The sequence below is a fragment of the Gallus gallus genome, chromosome 7 (genome assembly GCF_016699485.2).
Source record: "Gallus gallus isolate bGalGal1 chromosome 7, bGalGal1.mat.broiler.GRCg7b, whole genome shotgun sequence".
NCBI classification, from domain to species: Eukaryota; Metazoa; Chordata; class Aves; order Galliformes; family Phasianidae; genus Gallus; species Gallus gallus.
In genome coordinates, this window is record NC_052538.1 from 18,887,344 (window position 1) to 18,909,476 (window position 22,133).

General features: G+C 36.3%; 1 protein-coding gene and 1 long non-coding RNA gene across 12 annotated transcripts in view; one reads left to right on the forward strand and one right to left on the reverse strand.

The window, feature by feature from the left end:
- Positions 1-22,133, reverse strand: part of B3GALT1 (beta-1,3-galactosyltransferase 1) — a 182,855-nt gene that overhangs the window by 79,134 nt on the left and 81,588 nt on the right. The window contains exon 3 of one of the 11 annotated variants that reach the window (XM_040704206.2): positions 18,975-19,199. The exons of the other annotated variants lie outside the window; for them this stretch is intronic. The gene's annotated coding sequence lies outside the window, so the exon portion shown is untranslated. Of the gene's footprint in view, positions 1-18,974; positions 19,200-22,133 lie in introns of those variants that run through there. 11 annotated transcript variants of the gene reach the window in all.
- LOC121111325 overlaps positions 1-22,133 on the forward strand; it is a 76,538-nt gene that overhangs the window by 46,090 nt on the left and 8,315 nt on the right. The gene's annotated exons all lie outside the window — the stretch shown is intronic.

Consider the following 22,133-nt stretch of genomic DNA (forward strand, 5'->3'; position numbering starts at 1 on the left):
CTTCATTAATGCTTTCATCTTGTCAGAATAAAATTTCCTAACTGCACACGCATCTCCTGTATCAGTTTTTCTTTTATATCTATCCTAAAAGTAGTTATCTGAGTTCTTTGTCTCTTTCCAAATATTGGTAGTCTTCATTTTATTCTTCTATCTCTTTACCCTGAAATTAGTTGTTAGGTATCCCTTTTGCATTTTTAACTTTGTTAGTAAGCACTAGCATATACTGGCATACAACTTCTGCTATTAGAATTAAATATTTATTTAGAAAACATTTGCAAAGGTGGATATTTTTTATCAAATGTACCATTTTGGAATACTTGCTATTAGCATAATACCTATTTAAATGAAATGTATTTTGTTCTGCAGCATTTTTGAATGTAGATGTGCAGGCTGTTTTTAAATATTATTAAAATATTTTTTGTCAGCTAAAATAATGTTTTGAAAGCATGGCCTCAGAAGAAGTCAAGTGTGTATATGTATGCCTCTTTACATATCAGAAAGGAAATTTAGATATGGCTGTGTGCTGTTCACACTCCTTTTGTACATGCATTGTGAAATACTGTATACTGCCCTTCCTCAAATGCCACTTGTGAAAATTTGTGTCATTCTAGTACAAATCACTTCTTACATTTGTAGTCTCTGCTACCTCACAGTAGTGCTTTTTTTTTTTTTTTTTCCAAAGGATTAATGCAAAGTGTTACTTTTGACAATGCCATTCTTGACACTCTTTGAAGAGAGGAAAGGAAATGTTGTTTACTGTGGATGAAGATGTAATTACTAAGTCTCTTTTAGTACAAAAGACTTAAAGAATTTTGTTTGCCACACAATACTTGGATATGCTTCAGTGCTCTGGCAATTGCTTTATTAAAGAAGCTGATATAAAACAAGCAGTGGTTCTGGTTCTTTACCTGATAAACTCATGCATCATCCAATGAGTTTGAAATTCAGATGACAAATAGATATACACTTTTCTGTTGCAGTATATATAAAAAAAAAACAGTAAAATTTCTGAAAACTAAGACTATGTAGACTATGTGAAACACTAATTTTTCACAGCTGCAGGTGGGGTTCTGAAGGGGAGAGAATAAATTTGTTTGGATTCAATGCTTTTTTTCTTGAGAAAATAGAGAATAAGAACTTCTGATTTCATACAAAATTATTATTTATTAGAAAAGTGGAAATATTACAGTATGTTTTAAAAAGTACTTACAGTAAGATCTGGGAAGATAAGTAGCAAGAAAGATCATCACAACTCCTCATTTGGTTTACTTCTGAAGTGCCTGCACAGTCATGGAGGACAGGAGCTGAGTGTCAGATCTGAGATCTGGAATATGGAGTAGGCATGTAATGGCCACTTCAAAGTGAACTAACTATTAACAGCCAGTAGTGTTGAGCCTAACATCATGTCTGAGCAGGAAAGAGGTGGGGTCAGGTTAAGCTAATAGAGAGAACTAACAGCTCTTTCCTACATTTTTGGTGACCATCTAACTCTGAATTGCCTGTACAGCTTAATACACAACACATCAGTATTTTCCATGGCTTGTCTGAATAGTGCCTTTCAAAATCTTTTTTTACCTTGACCTGATATTTTGATATTTTTGACAAATACTCCATCAAGTATATGCTATGTTTTCTGAATGGTTCCTCCCACATTAATAATGTGCTTCAGCCTTGGCTGCCTGGCTCTGGCTAAATCTGTTGAAAGACCACTAGTGTTAAATCTTATTAGAGTATACTCTTAATCTGGAGATTAGTGAAGTTAGATTGTGATTTGAGCATGTTTCATCTTTTCAGAAATCCTTTCTAGTTGGAATAACTGCAAATGTTGTGCTAGTGATTAAATGTAGTCATGGAACTGACACTGCAGCTACCACTAAGAAGGTACTTCATGTTAAAAGATATCTCCTTTTAGGCACTTAAAATCTTTCTGTAAAATATGCTGAAAGTTTTAATTTTCCATCTTCCAGTTCACAGGCAGATATATATATATATATATATATATATTTAAAGGAGCTCAAGGCTTTTTAACTCTATTTCCTTCCCACGGTTAATGTAAGAGTAGGCAAAATCCATTTTTTTGTTTCATTACATATTCCTCTAGATTTTTTTCATTGGTTTTCAGATACAAGATTTTATCGAGGAACAAGCATTATGTATCTGAAGAAATGTATTTTTAAATAAAAGCTGGAAAACTCATCATGGCACTGAGAGGTAGGTTAGACCAATTATTCAGTGCATAGAGGAGTGCCAGCGTGAAGTTTGTGAGACCATTAGGTCTTTTACATTGGATACCTGGAATATAATGTTACAAGAATGTGTAATTGCTACAGGCTGATTTAGGATGAGATGTAAGAAGTCATACATCTCAAGCTTAGTGCAGGATTCCAGGAAATAAGCAAACAGAGATATCTTAGGGAGACAAACTACGCATCCAGTTCCCAATTCCTAACTGTTCAGTTAAAAAAAGCCAAGATATAACTACAGTTGCATGTTAAGAAAGGTTTATTCCTGATAAATTCTGCAAGGCTCTCTTCTTCATTCTTTCCTCTGGAGGAGCTAGAACGCACAGGAATCTGAAGACAGTTGTTTTTAGCTAGAGTAAGGTCTCACTTCCACTGTTGGAGTAAATAAAGAAGGCCAGGATGTCCTTAACTATGAACTTATTTACCATCTACATAGTAGCCTCTATAGGAACATGGCTACATCTCTATAAAGTTCTACTGATTTAGGTCTCCTCAAATTCTACCAGAATCTTCCGTTTGGCTGAGCAGCTGGACTTCTTGGAATTGGCTTTGTTAATTCTATTTCTGTAGAGGAAAAAAAAGGTACAAAATTGCTCTTACGATTTCCACTTCAGTGCTGAAGTAGTTAATCTACATCTCTTGCCTCTCCTCTTCCCAGATAGAACTTATCAGTTCTATGCAACTTAAAATTCACTGGTTCTTCAATTCCTCTACCTATTAAGCTTAAAGTCTTGCAAGGTTGAGAATTGCTTGTGCTTCATTTACACAAATTATCTGCAGCAGTGTTAACTGGGCAGTATGAGCGCCTAAATGCCCAACAGACTGTTACTCTCAGCACATGCCTGCTGAGACTCTTGTTGGATGAAGGTCTGACTGCTGGGAGGGATATGATTCATGCTCAGGAGTGGTAGCAGTTTTTTGAGGTTAATTGTGTTTAATTGAATCTGACTCTATTTTCAGATAAATCATGTAATATATTCACTTGAATTTGCTATCTGCCTTCCACTTCTTGGTTTTAAAAAGCCAAAGAAATTGCATGAAAAAGAATCATGCATTGTAATTATTGCTGGCATTTAAACAGAGTAAGGAATTCAAATCCTATCTCAAAGATAAGGTTTTGTTGGTTTTTTTTAATGGAAACTTGGCCATAATGTATGTGTGCATATATAAGTTCAACTCATAGCAGAAATAGAAGAGCTGGAAAACTTTATTACTGATGTGTTTTTAGACATAAAAGAAAGCTTATGGGAGATATGAAGACATGATACTAAAATATATCATAAGAATGTAGGCACATAAAATTAGGCGGAGGACAGAGGGGTTTTTTAAAAGCACCTTGATGTTGGGGGGGAAAAAAAGAATGAGCTGTAATATCTGTATGCATATGTGTAAATATTCATGCTCTCATACATATGAATTACTTCTGTCTTCCCCAGTAAATACATTTTTAAGAACTGCTACTGTGGAAGCTACTGGTAAAATTCCCATCAGTTTTAATGGCAGTGGAATCAGACCCTGGCTGTATTTTATCATATTTTCTAACTTATAACATTATGATTGGGGGTGTATGTTTATAGTGAATTATTTCTGCATTGTCATAGCCTCAAAACTTTATTCAGCATTATCTTGAAGCATTAGATAACTGTTATCACTGTTACTTCACTTGGAGCCATAAGAAATATGTCTTCAAAAGATGAAGTCAGTGTGACTGAATACTTGCAGCTGCCTGCCTGCTCCACTCACGCAGGTCCAACTGCATGTGACAAATAACTGCTTGCATAGCTGAAGGCTATTGAAAAGGAATTGCTTGCATCTTCCTTTGTGTGTGAGGAAAAAAACATTTATCAGTGCTTATAGAAACAACAAACCTCTGGCAAGTTCTGGTGGAAAGTTGTACTGCCATACTTTTGAAAAAGGAGTCTATTTTAATATCTGGGAAATGCAACTACATAAAAGAAACCAATTAAAAAATAAGAACATCCTCAAATGTATGCCTTTTTCAATTTCCAGAAGTACTATATACTGGTCTGGCCTTCTAAAGTCTGTTTCCTTGTATTCTTCGTATAGAAAGTCTCCATATATGGAAGAAAGTTTCATAATATGTTCATCATCAGTAACTGAGTGAGGTTGAAGTGAGGGGGGAAAAAAAGGTTTCCTTTCTGTAAGCAGTTGATAGTGCTTGATGTACTTTATTTCACAACATTCCTTCAGGCTGAATAAACTTTTATTTTACTTGTATTTAAAGAGAATTGTAATTAAAAATTAAATACAAAACTATAAAACTTAGGTTGGTGATTGAGCAGGTATAGGAACTATTTTTCGTGCGTAATATTTTTGCTGAAGCCTCCCTTTCCTGTAGATGGATGTTGCCTCAGTCCACGTGAGGACTGGTACTTCTACATGTTACCGCGGTATTATCATCACTTCAACATGTTTGCAGTGGTCATATTTTATCTCTGACAATCCAAGGAAGCAAGTTGTAAGGCAAAGAGGGTACTTTGCTAAAACCTGCTGATACAACTGAGTAAAATAGATATGTATTTTGAAGAGGAAGTTTTCCATGTTTTTTTTTCCTCCAGACTGATTTGATAAAGTGCATTCTCTCTGCTTACAAACTTTGCTTGCCTTGTAATGATTACGTCCATCACAACTCAGTGTTTTGGTAAGACGAAGTCCCGGTGGCATATGTTAATTTACAGCAAAGGGCAGTGTTTTGACTTGCTGAGTGTGTCTTGTGTCATGGTATTAGATTGATAATAATAGGAATGTATTAAAAGTCAGTGTGCTACTTATCAGGAGGGAAGTTTTCTAGGGATTAGAATTTAAATAAAACTGACAAGCTACTAGAGGCTTTGTAAGGAAAAACAAGTCAGACCCTTAACGTCCATTAATATAATTCAACTACAATGAGGAGAGAATGGATTACTTTGTTTATCGATAATTATGTTTTACTGAATAGAAGAATAATGCAAGGCCACTCAGTAACTACAGTTATTTTCTTATCAGGATCTGTAATTTTACTTAAACCTGTGCATGCTGAAACCATGTGATGTTGGTTTACTTTAGATGTTTTTTTGAGTTTTTACGTCACCTACCTCAAAGGAACCATTCTTCAGCTGATACAAAAATTACAGAAAAAAAGTTAACTTTGCAGGTGGGTGTATGATAGAGATAGAATTCCTTGTTTTTTATCTACAGGTGATATCATTTCCTTCAGAAACTGCACTGTCAAGAGATGCATACCAAGAAAACTTTTACTCTGTTGATAGTTGAAGCAGTTAATCAACACTGTGCTTATGCGTTCCTTCAAATTAAACAACTTGTTACATAAATTTCCTTTCAGAACAGGAAAAATGATAGATTTTATTTTCCTATTTTGCAAATGGTTCTAGAATGTTGTTGCAGAAAACCACTAATGGTCACAGTGGAAGAATAAAGAAAGGAAAGCAGAATGTAACGAAGAGTTGAATCTGCAGACTTTTGCTGTAGTTCTGGAATGTAATTAACGAACCAGACATCTGAAAGCCAAAATAGAAGCTAAAGGTATTATTGCAGAACACAAAGATTGCAGGGAAATTTCCTAGGGGGTTATGTAGAGCTTGAATCAAGTCTTCAATTCTCACTTTAATTGAATACTTGCTCAATACATGTCCAAAAATCAGAGTATCTTTCTGTCCTTGTTCAAAGGCCATAGCAGCAACAGTCCACAGACAGAAGCCCTTCAGTGTGAGTGGCAACATTAAAAAAAAAAATAAAAATTGCTGCTGTGTGGCATAGAATGAAGTATGTTACAGCAAGACTCCAAACTACTAATTATCGTTTTCTCTACTGAAATAATAATAAAAAAAAAACCATGCCTTTTCTGGGTAGAGATTCTGGTGTATCTCTTAGATAGACAAAGGTTGATCATAATGTATACAAGCAGCAGCTAATCCTTAATGTCCTGTTCTCCTGTGTAATGGAAGAAAGGTTTGTGATGTAAAGGGCTGCTTAGAGGATTTGTTTGCTTTCTCTGACTTCTAATGTAATTACTGAAAGAGCAACATTCCCCAGGAGGGGAAGGAGGAGGGAGATGGGGGAAGAAAACAATGCACAAAACTCCAAACAAACTGCTTTTCATTTATACCTGATACACTTGTAAAAAATAGTTTTCCAGTGTGCACACATGGTTAGAAAAAGATGAAGAAATGCTTACAGCCAAAACCAACCTGGGACTCCCATCAGCAGAGGAAGAAAATTGTCTATTGTCTTGGAATGGCAAAGGGCAGATTTGCAATGTTGACCCAACAGGGCTCAGTCAGTGTGTGGAGAGAGCTTGGAAGGGGAGGGAAGATCTGGAGTATTAGTTGGAGAGGTCAGTGTATGTGAGGAAGTGCTCCCCCTTCTCCCTTTCCCTGTACACAGACTGTTGCAGCCTGCCTATTTCTGAGGGCCTCTACCTTTTCTTTCCCTTCATGAGCTCATGAACTTCAGTCAGCTCTTTGTGGCAGGAGACAAAATGGCACAAACCAATCCCTACAGACTCCATTCTAAATGCCCAGGCTGTTACTGAGGGTACAAGGGTGCGAGGAACACAGAGCAGGTGAGGGGACCCTAGAATGTGAGGCTTTCTACTTTTGCCACTAGCCCCCAGAAAAGAGTGAGGTAGGACAGAACCCATGTGGGCCACTCCAGGCAGCTCTAGCTCCTACTTGCTTGGAGGCGATGAGGGCACAGGCCATCAGCAGAGGGTTGTACAAGCAGGGAGTGAGCATTCAGAGCCAACGTCTATCTCACCTGGCAACGCAAGGCAACAAGCTTGTGTGAGCAGCTGACATCTGTGTCAACACAGCCTGACAGCCCTGGCCCTACAACTTCTTTACACTTGGATAAGTTTGCCAGTATATATTCATCTTGTCATTAAAATACTTGTGAGTGTTAACTGTGTTTTTTGGTTTCTAAAGAAACTGGAGTTGTGCCAAAGGAATTCTGGAGGTATTTAGCTGCAGTTCTCTATGTGCAGAAAAGCCTGACTCTTTCTGTTAGCATAAATGTATCCTAAAGAAATGGAAATGAAAACAGATGAACTGGCTTGAGCTCTGGAATATTTATCTTCCCTCTCCTTTGTCCTTAGAACTACAACAATTAAGAGGAAAACTTCGTTGTTTAGGTTTTTCCAGTTTCTATTGGTTGGTAGGTTCTGCTGATTATGGTTTCCTAGCATTTTATTTGCTCCTGCCACAAATGTAAACATGTTCTCTTCTTCTGTATTAGGCCTGAATGCTTTATAGAGGTATTACATGAAAAGATGTATAAAATTTGATTTTTGGCATGAAGTCCTTGCCAGTGGCATCGTCAAAGCACTATATTTTCTATACTAAATATTTTTAGAAGAATATCTGTAGCATTCATTCTTGTACAAGCATTTTCTACAAACAAACAAAAAACCCAACGAAAACAACAGCCAACAAAAAACCCAAACAGTTTTTTACTTGGTACCAAAAATAACTATGATTTTTAGAGAAGGGTGAAAATCATGGTTCAATGATTCATTCATTTATCCATCCCACACAGCAGTTTGTGGCATACCCTGAAGTTGGAGCAGCTGGATTAATTTTTTCCAATTTGTGTGAAGGCACACAGTGTTTTCACCACCCATAAATCCTTTAAAAAATGTGACTTCCATAGTATGGAGTAGTTATGACTTAGCAGCTTTTTTTCTTGTTATTTGAAAAAGTTGACAAGATTAAGCTTAAAGTTTTGCTTTTTGTTACTTGATATCCCTCTACTTTCTATTTTAAAACCATAGGAAAAATTACAAAATAGCTATTGCTGAGCAGAATATGTCGTGTATGCTAACATCTCTACCAGGAGCATCAACCTGACTTAGTTTACCCTGTTTTGGCCAGCCAGGCAGGCAGGATGCTATCCTTTAATCCTTGCAACTTTCACAGATTTTTACCTACAGCAAGCAGCCTGCTCTTCAGTGCTTGGATATTTGATTTGAAACATCTGTCCTACCTAAACAAAAGACCAGATGTTCAAGATACTGTAAACTTCTATTTCATAATAGAGTGAAATAAATTGCTGTACGAACTCAGGCCTGTTTTGAAAGCTAAGCCACTTGCTCCGTGCTTACCTGAAAATGTAAAAATGTTGTTGTGAAAACTGAAATAGGCAGTTGTACTCTGGGAAGAACCTTCAACTGCTTCCGAAAGTTTTTACTTAGTTTTGCCTTGAGGAAGGAAATGCTAGGTTTACTCCAGTGGCTCATTCTCTCAAAGTTTTGTTGAATTGCAATCTTTTGATAAAATAGTGAAGAAATATAAATCAATGAATTCATATACACAAATGTAAAGCATCCTAAAGAAATGAGAGAGATCAACATACAAGTACTTTTGTTTTTTTTTTGAACTCTGGTTCTTATTTTAGTCTGCTAGCACAGTTACAGTTGCAAAAAGAACTAATGGCAGTCTATTCCTCTTTCCATAGTCAAAGGCATCAGTAATTGTAAAATGAATGATTTCATATATTTTGGTGCACCTTATGTAATTGACATAGAGCAGTTAGACATATCAGCCTGTAAGAATGCCTTCTTTTAGAGTAGCTTCTTAGGAGGGAACACCGTTGCATAAATCCTCAGCAGTTGAGGCAGCCATGGATGAAATGGCCTTTCTTATTAAATGTCACAAGATTTAATGTCACAGTATAATTGGGATGGAAGGATAATTGAGCTAAGCTCAACATGGTTTTTGCTGCTAACATATTGTTAATCTGCAGGAGTGTTAAAATATGTTTTATAAAGGCCCTATTCACTTGAAAACTGTTGGCTCAGATGAAAAAAAAAAGGTTATATTGTAAAGCAATATGAACAACAATTTTGCATTTCCTTCAGAGTCTAACTAAAAGTTGTACCAGAATGGAGCACAATAAGGAATTAGGCATGCATTTTTGAAATACATAGCTTAAAGGTGTTTCTTTAAAATAGCAGATCTTACAGGCAGCATCCAAACACTGTAACAGAGGCAGTAAGTGAGAACTGATTTCAGTTTGAAATCCTAGTTTTTAGCCCTCATTTGAGAATTTTCTTTTAAGTAATTTGACTTGATTTAGAAAACAGAATGGATAAAATAATTTACTGTGGAGTTACTACTTTAATATAACTACTCTAGTGGCTGAGAAAGTCCTTTCTCTCATAAAACCACAGTATATGGCATTGAATACACCATTCTGTCTTGAAATTTTTTTCCATTAAGTAAAATACAATAGCAATAGAGAAGGCTTTTGCAGACATTAAGTTTCTGATGCTTTCCTTTTGAAATCTAATTGCATTTTCTTATGGCAAGAGTTGCATATTTTTGCCATTTTTGGTAAGGAAGTAATTCACATGAGGAAAATGACCAAATAAACCTATTTTGAAATTCTGTTTTTATTAGTTGATTTTTTTTTTTTCCCCCTCACATAATACCTGTTTTCCATCTGGAAGATCTAAAACCAGCAAACAAGACTATACTACATACATGTAAACTGGTACAAGTGTTCAGCTCCACTTTTGTTTCTTCAGGAAGGAAATGGTTATTGTATTTGCCCTCTTTTAAATGAAGATAGCTTTTTTTTTTTTGCTTCAGGAAGCATTCCTACCATGGAATGGAAAAATCTTTCGACAGAAAGGCTGCAACTTGTATGCTTAAAAGTCAGGGATGTTTCTAACCATAAATATTTTCCAATGAAATTATATTCTCTATACAAAAGATGACTTTCGCTGACAATTCTCTACATTTCACAGAAAATTTGAGATGTGTCACTTTGCTGTGATTCAGAGAGCTACGGAGTCAGCTATGGGGTCTAGAGTTGTTTTTTTTTCCTTCGCCAGTATGGATTTACGGAGTTTTATAGAGCCAATAACTTGAAGTACTTAGCTAAATCTTCACAAATATTCTGGAAAATGAAATGTTATGATTTAAGAGTGCTAACTCTAATTTTAAAATATAAGAGAGGGTCATCCCAGTGGTATATGCATGGACTCCTCCTCTCTCAAAGAAATGAAATAGAAGATGCTTTATAATAAAATAAAGGATGTAAATTCACTCGATTTTTTTTCAGATCATTTTATCCAAGATACAAAGTTTTTAGTTATTTCTTTATCATTTAGCCTAACAAAACTCTGCTGTGAGGTTTTTGACAACTGAAGGGGTGAGGGAGCACTTCCACAGGTTCCCCATGGAATCTGTAGAGACTCCTCCATGGAGATCTCAAAAGCCATCTGGACGTGCTCCTGGGCACCCTGCTCTGAGTGCCTCAGCTTGAGCAGGAGTAGGACCAGATGACCTGCAGAAGTGCCTGCCAACATTGGCCATTCTGTGAATCAACTAGACACAATCAATGGTTAGTCTTCTGTTCAAGATAGGAAACTGTTTAAGTTATTTCCTTCCTTATGGTAAGCAAACAATTCTGTTCTGCATAAATTTTCCCATTACCTTAATTTATATTCAAGCTTTGAGTTTAGACAATGTTTTGATTGTGCAGGACAGCTGAAATAAATTGCAGAGAACTTAGGAATGCTGACCTTTCAAAATTAATCACAGTGGAAAAATATCAAACTATAGAAGTTTCTGATAGTAATTGGGGAAGGGTTTAGCATGAAGAAATGATTTTTTTCAGAATAAACTGTTAATATTACAGGATTTAATTTCAAATTCTTGCTTCCAAGAGGGAAGCGGTTGGTCAACACCAGCCATTTTGGCAGTGCCTAGTTCTAATCTTTTTGAATATGGTACCACTTCAAACACGTTCTGGCCCCCAAAGATGTGGGAAGACAGGCAGAGCAGTTTCTTAGGAGAACTGCATAACAAAAAGCTATGTGTTATTCTGTTGAACTATAGTGCAGCCTCCCCATCTGTTAGTGTAGTAAACTCATCTCACTTGTTCAGAGGTGGAAGGAACTGAATGCTGCCATCCTTATTCTTAAATTATGCTGATTTAAAGGTGGTGATCCTGAGAAATACCACATTTAAGAGGAACTATGTGTTGTTTAGCTGACAGAGAAAAGCCCTAAGCTTAGACATGCTGTGCCTAGGATGCCTGGTCCTGCTAAAACTGGCTGAAGGAAAACTTCTCATAAAGCACTATAATGTAAGTAGATGTAGTTCACTCTGAAATTTTGCATAGCTGAAACTCAGAATTGTAATTGTCTACAGAAGAGCGATCTGGCAAACTCAAGGTATTTCCGGGCACTGACAAACCACTGTGCTGTTCTCCTCCTGGTATTGGCATCCTATCCTTAGAACAGGTAAAGAACCTTGCTTCAAAGGAACAGAAAAATATTAGAAGTTGGCTCTCTTATTATCTTTGGTCAAAAAAATTCCTTTAAAATTTTAGGGCTTGTCTGTTCCTCTCAAACATACTCCCCATCTTAACTGGAGGAAAAAAAAAACGGACAAACCCACAAAAACTTCAATAAAAAAACCCACCCTCCTTTGATTTGTTTGAGGATTGCTCTTTGCTTGCTTCTTTTATAAGGGAAATAAGTTTGGGGCCAGCTTGCCTCCTTGTGAATTCAAGAGAGAGAGCCATCATCAAAGTCAAATCAAAATGAATTATAAACAAGGTTTTTTGTGTTATTTGTTTGTTTTTCTTTTTTTTTTAACCCCAGAACAATATGAATACTTCATACAAATTACTTCTACTGAGGAGAGAGAGAGAGAGAGAGAGAGGAAGGAGGTCAAGATGCATTTGTTCAATAGGCAGGAAAAAGTTCTCAGCAGAAGCTATTCTATGAAATAACAGAGACCAAGTGAGAGCTGCTTTCAGAATTAAGTTAGGTAAACTAAGCTCTGTCTAGCATGAGGAAAAAAGCTTTTTATACTGCTGTTTTTTTAATCACTACTGGTAGTCATACTAATCATGAGATGAAGCCAACTCTTTATAGAAACACTTTGTAATTAGTGTAGGAATATCAAGTAAACTTACCAAGGCAGACAAAGTAGACTCTAGCAAAAGTTAGTTCTTGTAAGCTGTTCTTGATGCTTATTTTTGTGGTTTTGTTTTGTTTTAAGCTGATACAACTGTGTTTGCCTGAGAACTTTTCTTGGGAAGCTAATACTAAATTCAGCATTAATATAGAGGTTTTTGGTTTGGATTCCCAAATTCAAAGTACCAGTTCCAGCTTATTCTCTACATTATCTTGGGAATGAGTTATGAAAATAAAAAAATATATACCTTACAAATCTTATTAAAGGAGGATTTCCTTTTTTCAATAATTGAGCTCAAGTTGTTCCAGAACATTTTATTTAAGTTTCTCAGAAACTAAAGATTCTGAGAAATTTCTCGTTCTCTTGGGACAACCAATCAGGAGTCACAGAATCATAGAATTGTAGGGGCTGGAAGGAACCTCTGGAGACCATTTAGTCCAACTCCCTGCTAGAGCAGGTCCCCTACAGTAAGTTGCACAGGAAAGCATTTAGGCAGGCTTTGAATATCGGCAGGGAATGAAACTCCACAAATGTTGATCTGTCACCCTCAAAGTAACGAGATTTTTCTTCGTATGGAACATCCTGTGTTCCAGTTTGTGTCCATTGCCCCTTGTACTGTCTCTGAGCACTGCTGAAAAAAGCCTGGCCCCATCTACAGTACAGACAGGGTATTCTTCAAATCTGACTTCCACTCAATGAAAATTCTTCAAATTCATAATGCCAAAGGGAAATTCTTCAGGCTTATGAAAACGTATCTTCATAATCTTTGTAATGTTTTCCTAGGTATCTGAGCATAAAACAAAGCACATGGGGATAAGCAGTATTTCTAGCAAAAGTATTTCTATCACAACTGTTCTCTTCAGTCTACACATCTAAATACTATCAAATCAGTTGGGGCTGGGCAAAGGATGACAAAGCAGTCTCTAAGTTTCTAGAATGAATGAATTCAAGTGTTACTTTCCTAGTGCTCTGACAGTGCTCCAAGGCTGCTTAGTCCTCTCCTGCTAAGACTGTAAGTTTCAGACAAATGTAAGCAAAATGAAGGGTAAGATAGAATAAGTAATTTCCTGAATTACTAAATCATTTTGTTACAGTAGTATGCAGAGTCTCTTGCAGTAGAGGAGTGGATAAGCAGTTGTTCATTGAGAGGAAGGGCATACTCATCAGTGTTAGGTGCAAAAAAAAGAAGTTCTAGCCTTTGAGTCAGTCAGTGAACATCAAATCAAAGTGCCACCTGGAATAAGTCAGGCCTGCAACTCCCTGTCCCATGTGTCAAGGTACTGCTTCTAGTAATATTCAGGAAAACTTAAAAGTGTGTGTGTGTGTGTGTGTTTTGAGTCCATATTCTCTTAGGCTAAAAGCACAAAATTTAATTTCACTCCTCAGGAGACTGAATTGCAAGTGTAGAAAGTAATTAACCATTACTAACTGATGTATGTTATAGTGCTGGAGAGGAAACTGTAGAGAGTAAGGAACAATTATCTCCTGGTAGTAAAGCTCCGAGGAGCTTTTCCCTGCTTATTAAACATAAGTTATAGAAGGTAAGAGGGACAAGGCAGAGAAGGCAAATGCCTGAAATCTATGTACCTGATAAGCATAGCAATGATGTGAATATAGATGTTCTAGTATAGACCCCTGTAGGAAACTTCTTAATGTAACTGTGTGCTCTTTACTGCTGTGAAACTGTAGCAAAGACTGATGAGCCTTCTATTGAAAATTGTGGCTAAACTCGTTTTGAGTTTATTTTTTTATGTTTAAAGCAGGAGTATAAGAGGGTGCATTTCTTAACGGAAAGCATGTAGCCTGAAACAGTTCTGTTTCCTTGAGATTCTGGATGGAAATAACAAAGTGCAAGAATAACAGCAAAACAGCAGTAAAAAGTTGAAGTTGTTTATCTCCAGGTAAACAGATTACAGTCTCTAGTACTACAGTTACTATATTCACTTATAATTAGTAAATAAGCAGAAATTTTCATAACTCTAAAAAGTCATAGCTGTGAGGAAAGCAAAAATGTGATCTTCATTTCTGACATTAAAAATGGTTTTCTTGAGCGCAGAAGAGCATAGTGGGGGGAATTCATTCCCACTTCAGTCTGTAACAATTGCAAGTAGATTTTGGACAGACACCAGAATACACACAACCTCTGAAAGGAGGGAGTAGCTAAGGCTTTGATGAGAGCTATTCCATTGGGCTTTTTTTCTGAGTTTACATGACATACTCAGATAACCTCAGCTGCACTGTTAACAAAACAGTGCTCACATGGTCTATTTCTCCTTTCAGTTTATAGTTTGATCTGCTCATTTTGCTCTTCTTCATACTTAGAAATATTACATATAGTGAGAAGGAATAAAAAATTCTTCAAAGCAGCTAACAGCTGGGTCAAAGCTTCTGATTTTGTACACTTGTTTTGATAAGTCTTATACTAATTAATATATTTATTTTTAAATTATCTTATGACCCAAGGAACACTAAACCTGCTGGGTACCTGAGAACTAGAAAAGCATGTGGAAACTAGAATCTACAGCCAAAGAACAACAGCTAATAAGGTTCTGACATTCCTTGCTCTGCTCAGACTTTCTGGCTTTCTCATTCCCATGGAGTTTTCTTAGAGGAAATATGTATTTTCCCTAGGATTCTTTTTTTTGTAAAATACTGCATTTTGAAAACAGTGATTGAAGAATTTGCAGTGTGGACATTGCAGCATACTTTTCTCTTAACAACCATTCGTACCCAAAATTTCTGAGCTAATTAAGGAGCATCATCATTCTGTCAGCTGAATCATAGACTGGTTTGGGTTGGAAGGGACCTTGAAGATCACCTAGTTCCAACCCCCCCCTGCTCTAGGCAGGGATATCTCCCTCTAGACCAGGCTGCTCAAAGCCCCAGCCGGCCTAGCCTTGAATGCTTCCAGGGAGGGGGCATCCACAGCCTCATTGGGCAACCTGTTTCAGTGTTTTCACCCTCACAGTAAAGAGCTTCTTCCTGATACCTAGTCTAAATCTACACTCTTCCAGTTTAAAACCATTTCCCTTCGTCCTGTCACTACCTTCCCTTATCAAAAGTCCCTCCCCAGCTTTCCTGTAGGCCCCCTTCAGGTACTGGAAGGCCACTATAAAGTCCTCCAGGAGCCTTCTCTTTTCCAGGCTGAAGAGCCCCAGCTCTCTCAGCCTGTCCTTGTAGGGGAGGTGCTCCAGCCCTCAGATCATCTTCGTGACCCTCCTCTGGATCTGCTCCAACAACTCCGTATCCTTCTTGTGCTGGGGGCTTTAGAACTGGATGCAGTACTGCAGGTGGGGTCTGATGACAGTTGAGCAGAGGGGCAGAAATCACATCTCTTGACCTGCTGGTCACTCTTCTCTTTATGCAACCCAGGATTCAGGGCTGCAAGAGCACACTGCTGACCTATGTTGAGTTGTTCATCAACCAACACTCCCAAATACTTCTCAGAGCTGTCTGAAGCCATTCTTCACCCAACCTGTATTTGTGCTAGGGATTGGCATGGTGCAGGACCTTGCACCTGGCCTTGCTGAATTTCGGGAGGTTGGCATGGGCCCTCCTCTCAAGCCTGTCCAGGTTCCTCTGCATAGCATCCCTTCCATTAGTGTTTCAACTGCACCGCTCTGCTTGGTATTGTCTGCAAACCTGCTGAGGGTGCACTTGATGCCACTGTCCACGTTGCCTACAAAGACATTAAATGGACATTGAGCTATTGAATGCAACTCTTTGAGTGCAACCATCCAGCCACTTCCTTATCCAGTGAGTGTTCCACTCATCAAATCCATTTTTCTCCAATCTGAGACTTTGAAATGTCTCTCTTCAACATTTGAGACTGTGTGAGAAAAGGATGGTAAGGAAAAAGTAACTTCTACTCGCAACAGAAGGTGAGAATGGAGACTCTCCAATGAATCCTAACAAAAGACTCCTGATCATCAACAGAATAAATTAAAAATAACTTTCCAAATGTTTCCAAAATGTTCCCTCCACTATCTCAGATGCGTACACTTCAATCTTCTACGCACCTTTATTGCAGCCACAAGAAAAACTCTGAATGTAATATGGAGGCCTAAATGTAATCCCAGTTTTACATAGTAGCGCTACATGCACAGCATTACTACAGTTACACACTAGGCAGAATAAGAAGTCTGAACTTCACTCCATAAATACTGATTCTAAGTGAGCATAAGAAACTGAATTTTCAATTTGAAACTTTCACTCATAATGAAAAGTACCTTTCTAATGCATCAAGCTTTAGTAATAACACCTCTTTTAAAGGGAGCTCACTAAACAACTATAACACAACTATAGAGGCATCTTCTGTACCACTGAATACCAGTTAGAGTACAGTCTCAGATGCTGAAGTAGGTTGCTTTCTTTCTATGTATTTTTGAAGGTTAGCCCAAAATTGATTCACTGGATCAATTTAATTGATTTGTCATTAAATGGATGCAAGAAACTTATAAATGCTTCATACACTCATAATGGTAATGTTGTGCTGTAGAAATTTAGGAAACTGCCATTTTTTTAGGATCTTAAATTTGAGAGCGTTGGTAGCAGTCTGAGTAATATCTTGTCTTAAATGCTAAGCAACTACTGCTCTGACTAACTTCAAGTGGTGTTACCTTTACATACACTTACAAAATGTAATCTATTGTTAACTCTGTGGTTTATTGTTTAATTTTGCTGTATTGTAGCTGAATGGAATTGAATGTAGAGTGCAAGTAAAAAGGTCCTTCTTCCAGGAAAGGCTGAACGTCACCGTAGTTTCAAGATATTGAGCAGCACAATGGACTTTACTATAGCTAATAAAAAATTACCTAGAATGTCAAAGAAGGAAGGAGAAATGTGGATTTTGGGGAAAAGGAGTAGAAGTTCAATGTTTAAACATTCACAAAATAAAGAAGAAAAACCTTTATTTTTCTCTTTCAAAATAAATTATTTAATCACGAAATGAGCAGCCCTCAGCCAAGAAATTCAGTTTGGGGGATGGGAAATATATTGTGCAGCTCTTTTTGTTGGTGATATCAAATCTGAGAATTATCTGGGAATAAAAGTGATTTGTCTGAGTAAGAGATTAGAATTGGATCGAGAGGATTGCATTGCCTGAGTTTGTGTCCTTCAATAGAAAGATTAAAGTTTTATTAGATTAGATCAAAGACATGAGAATGAAATTGCATTTGTTCAAGTCTGTTGTTCTTTTGTACGTCAGGAATCTGATACATTTTATATACCTTTATCTCTTTAATCATGTTTTAAATATCATAATTATGAATTTATTAAGTGTCATATTTTTGTCGTTGCTTTATTTTCAAAATATACATTTGCAATTAGAAAGAACCTAAAAAACGTAACTTGCACTTAACCCAAATTTACCTTGAGAATTGCAAAGATAGCTATTTCCTATATTTAGTCCCAGATTATTTTGCATTTAATTTCAGCATAGTCTACACAACACCTGCCAGAGTAGAACAAATGCTAATTAGAGCCTTTAGGTGCTAGGATAAAACATATAACTATATAACTAATAACGGTATCATGAAACTGAAAGAAAAATATTCTCAAACAGATGGTCTAAAGGCCAGGTTTAAAATAATTCAAGAAAATTTATGTATCTCTGGATAATCATCCAAACTTCTGGATTATGATTTTTCCAATGAAATGAACAACCATATCCTCTATTACCAGCGGTAATTTTCTGCTTTTGCAAACTTGCACAAACTAAATCGAAAGTAAGAAAGGTCTTGCTCCTGTTCTCATTGACTTCAATCAGAGTCTGGCACTGAAAGGATCATTATAGAATGCAGAATGAATTCATGGTCTGTGCAATGAGCTGCAGTTTTGACTTGCAATTTCCTTAGAATTATCACAGCCATTTTTATTGTTGACTTTTTCATGAACCTAACTGCTAAAACAATTCAGTGCTTCATGGGATAGATTCTTACCTTGCCTTGTTCTACACCAATGTAATTTAATTTTCTGGAAGAATGTTACAAGCTTGAATTGCTGGAATTTTCTGTATTTGGGAGATTCATTAAATAATATGTACACTTAGGATTGAATTAGAAAAATATTCAAAATTACTAGTAAATTTAAAAATCATTTTCAAATAAAAGACAAGGCAGAACAAATGATTTTGTGGAGTATCCTCATAGAAATTGTATTATATAACTGCATAGAAAATTGAAGTCATGGAGAGTCCTAGGCAAAAAGCATTTAAGCAAGTGAAATAAGCATATGCTATGCAATTTAAGAAGCTAACTTTTTAAAGCTCCACATTGTTCTTTTTTCCACTCTTTGTTGAACTGTATTATATGATCCATGACTCAGATCCTGACAATGTAGATGTCAATGATAGAAGCATGTTGTCTTCCTGAGGGCCAGAATTTTTATTAGTATACTTATATTCTCGAATTTTATCTTATAGGTATGTTAAATTTCAGAGCTTCCTACCATCTCAATGAAAATACTTGAATTTGCTTTGTTAAGCTTAATGCCAGAGGAAACAACGCTTCTCTCTCCAGTCTCTCACTTCAAATTCTACTCACTGTTTGGTCCTGATTCAGTTCAGATTACGTTGTTCTCAGTGGACTTTATCATAGTTTATCTTACACCTCACTTTTCTCTCTCCCTTGAGTGCTTGTGCATGCCATTCTCTGACTCTTTCTCCCTTTCTGTCCTTGTGCATTGTTTGTTTGTTTGGTTTGTTTTTGTCTGTTTTCCTTCTGTCTACTGAAAGTTATTTACTGGGGAAATGGGCAAAATTGAAGACAGATCTCAGTGACTCTCCAAAATCAATATTTTCTCTTTATTGAAGAATTCCCCTTGTCTCTTCCCATAATTCTGGGAGTGATCAGATGAGACAGTTACAGCCTTATACTTACAGCCCAGCCCAGCTGTAAGCAGAAGACTTGTAACTGGGTGGTCATGCCACTTGCCATATCAGTTGGTGCTTGATACTGAGGAAATGAAACCTTTACATTCCTTAACTGTAGCATCTTGCCCTTCAAAACTGGAACAAAGTATATGCAATCAGTGTTCAAAATAATCTTTGCAAGTAACTACCAAAGATCTCTATACTTTTAAAGAAATGATAACATGTAATTGACTGTTTCTTATATAATGACTATAAAAATTGCAGTTCTCCAGATAAACCACATGTAATTAGAGTGATTACCATACAACAATAAACCACCACTATTATAAAACCATAAGCTGTTATTCAATGTAATAAAAAATCTGAAATCTAATTGAAAGTGCTAGTTTAGCATAATTCCCACAAGTCATCATTCTTTAATATTGTGAAATGAATGAGGCTTTTGTGGGAGCTATTAATTGTTACTGACAAGCAATAACCACTGGAATGAAGCTCCAATTATCAGCAGCAATTAATCACATTTGCTGTCATCTGTGATGTCAAAAAAAAAAAAAAAAAAAAAAAATCAATAATATTCCAAACAGCAAAAAGGAATGTATACCTCATGTTTTCAGGTAATCTTTTTGTGGGTTAAGCAAGAAATGACAGAAGTGCCATTTTCATTCTAAACACAGTGTTCAGTCTCGTTACATTTTTCAATTTAAAAAAGCTCTCCCACTTTATTCTGTTTTATGGAGACTTAGATACCTTGCAGGTTTATTTCTACACAGTTAAGTACAATTTATAACCTCACTTGTTACTAGCATGATGTTATTGCAGACACATGGCTTTAAAAACAAGAAATTATAATCACCATCTGAGCATGTAGTTCACTGGCCTGTTCCAGGAAGCCACTTAATGTTACTTTTAGCAAGCAAGCTTGAGCAGGAGCCTAAGGGTTCTTGGAAATTAGGGTGTAAATAAGGTTGGTAGAGCCTTTATTGTGGTACTGAGCATTCGGATAAAAGGAACTCACTCAGAAAGAACACGTCATTAAATACTTTTAATCTTGTTCTCTTTTCTGATGCCTTTGTTTGTTTCAAATATTTGTTTTCTATTTTTAAGAATCTACACAGTACATTGAAAACATACATAAGCATCTTTGGGAATAAAAGGATAGAAAACAGTTAAGTACCTTTACTAGTCATCTGCTTGGCCAAATATGTAATTCAGGCAACACAATTAGAAAGCCATGTTTGCAAAACTGATCTGCTAAGTACAGCACTGAAAATTCCTGATTTTGTAAATAATATTGTTGGATCATTAAGGGCATGTCATGGTCTTTACTCTCAAATAATGTTGTGTGTGGTTTGCTCTGGACTACAGTAAATCTGGTTCTTGTTGAGAGGTCAGGACATGAGACTTAGCCAGTTGTTACCGTAAGACACTATCAGCTATTGATGGCATAAGAAGACTCAAATTTACAGTGGTGTGAAAACACCAGTCTAGATTCTGTTGTGAATAACTTCATTGTGAAAAAGCAGTGAAATCCCGAACAATTTATTGTACTGTGTTGTTCACTAATGTTTTCATCCACTCCTCATAATCCTTCAAAGATACAAGTCCTTTAACATGAATAAACAGGGTAGGAATAACATCTGTTTATAATGTACTGCAAATATCCGGCAGAGCATCTTTATGGAAAAAACATATGAGAATTGACAGTTAGGTACAAATGAAAAGAACTCTAAATATAGGTACAGGGATTGTATTTAGCTAGATCTTAGGCACCTCCAGAACACAGGGCAGTTGCATTCTTTTCAAGTTTCAAGTAAAGTGTATTTGTGAAATTCAGTATACTAGTGCCTTTAGAAGTGAGAAAATGGACATATTACCAATTTTGTTTCATTTTATATAACCAGTGTTACGATTTTTTAAATACTGCATTTTAAACCTGTGCGTATTGCTGTCAGAATGGTATAATGATGTGTGATATCCTACTTAAATAGTAATTCTCTTTGCATCATCTGCCCCTGCCAGCAGGGGGGTTGGAACTAGATGATCTTCAGGGTCCCTTCCAAACCAAACCATTCTATGGTTCTATGATAAATAGGTCATGTCTTTAAGATTCTGATCTCTTTAATTCTCATGAGACATTTTCACCATTCACCTCTTGGTTATTTACAAGCTATAATGAGATAAAAATACTTTACTCATGGTTTTCCTGCCCAATGTAATTGAACATTCTTTCTCTGAAGCATAGCACATTTTTGGCATCTCTGCATTTTCTTAAACTAATTGAATACTTTGAAAGTGTACACATTTAATATAAACAGCATTGTCCCATAATATTGTCATAAAAGCTGAAATGAACTGCTTAAGTGAATTGAGCCAGGAGAAAAAAGTTTGTGGGTGATGAGAATACTTTGGAATGTAATTCTTTCCTTGATTTGAACACTTCCATTCACTAGTGGAGGAGAAAGCTCTTCCTTTCAGTAATTTTTGATGAATTCCCAAGTTTTCAATGTGAAACTTAACAGTGAGTTGATTTATTCAAAAGTAATAGTAGTAATAGTAAGATTTTGAATTGAAGAATTCATGTTTACTTTAAATGTCTGGAATTTAATTAAACTTCTTAAGGTTTTCTTTTCAGAAGAAATTACGAAGTATTTCTAAGAAATTTTCCATTACCAGCTTAAAACTCCTACACTAAAAATGTATCATGAAATAACACGTTCATTTATGCTCGTTGTCAAGGTAACAGTTTTATCAGAATAGCAGAAATAAAAGTATTTAAAATTCTTAGTTTGTTAGGGTAAGGTAAACACAAATTCTGCTAAAACGCTAATTATCTTGCATTAGTATGGGATTTAATAAATTCTTACAGGAAAAATTATACAAACATTATTCTCCTCTTGTAATATAGCATAGCTCTCCTTTAAAGGATATAGTGGTAGACAAATATTTGCAAATTCAACAAGTATGTTTACAAGGTAGAGTCTTCCAACCTGAGCTGTCAGTTAACACATACTCAAGATTCCTGCTAACTTAGCAGGGATGAACGCCCTTGAACAGTGATAACTGGTTTCT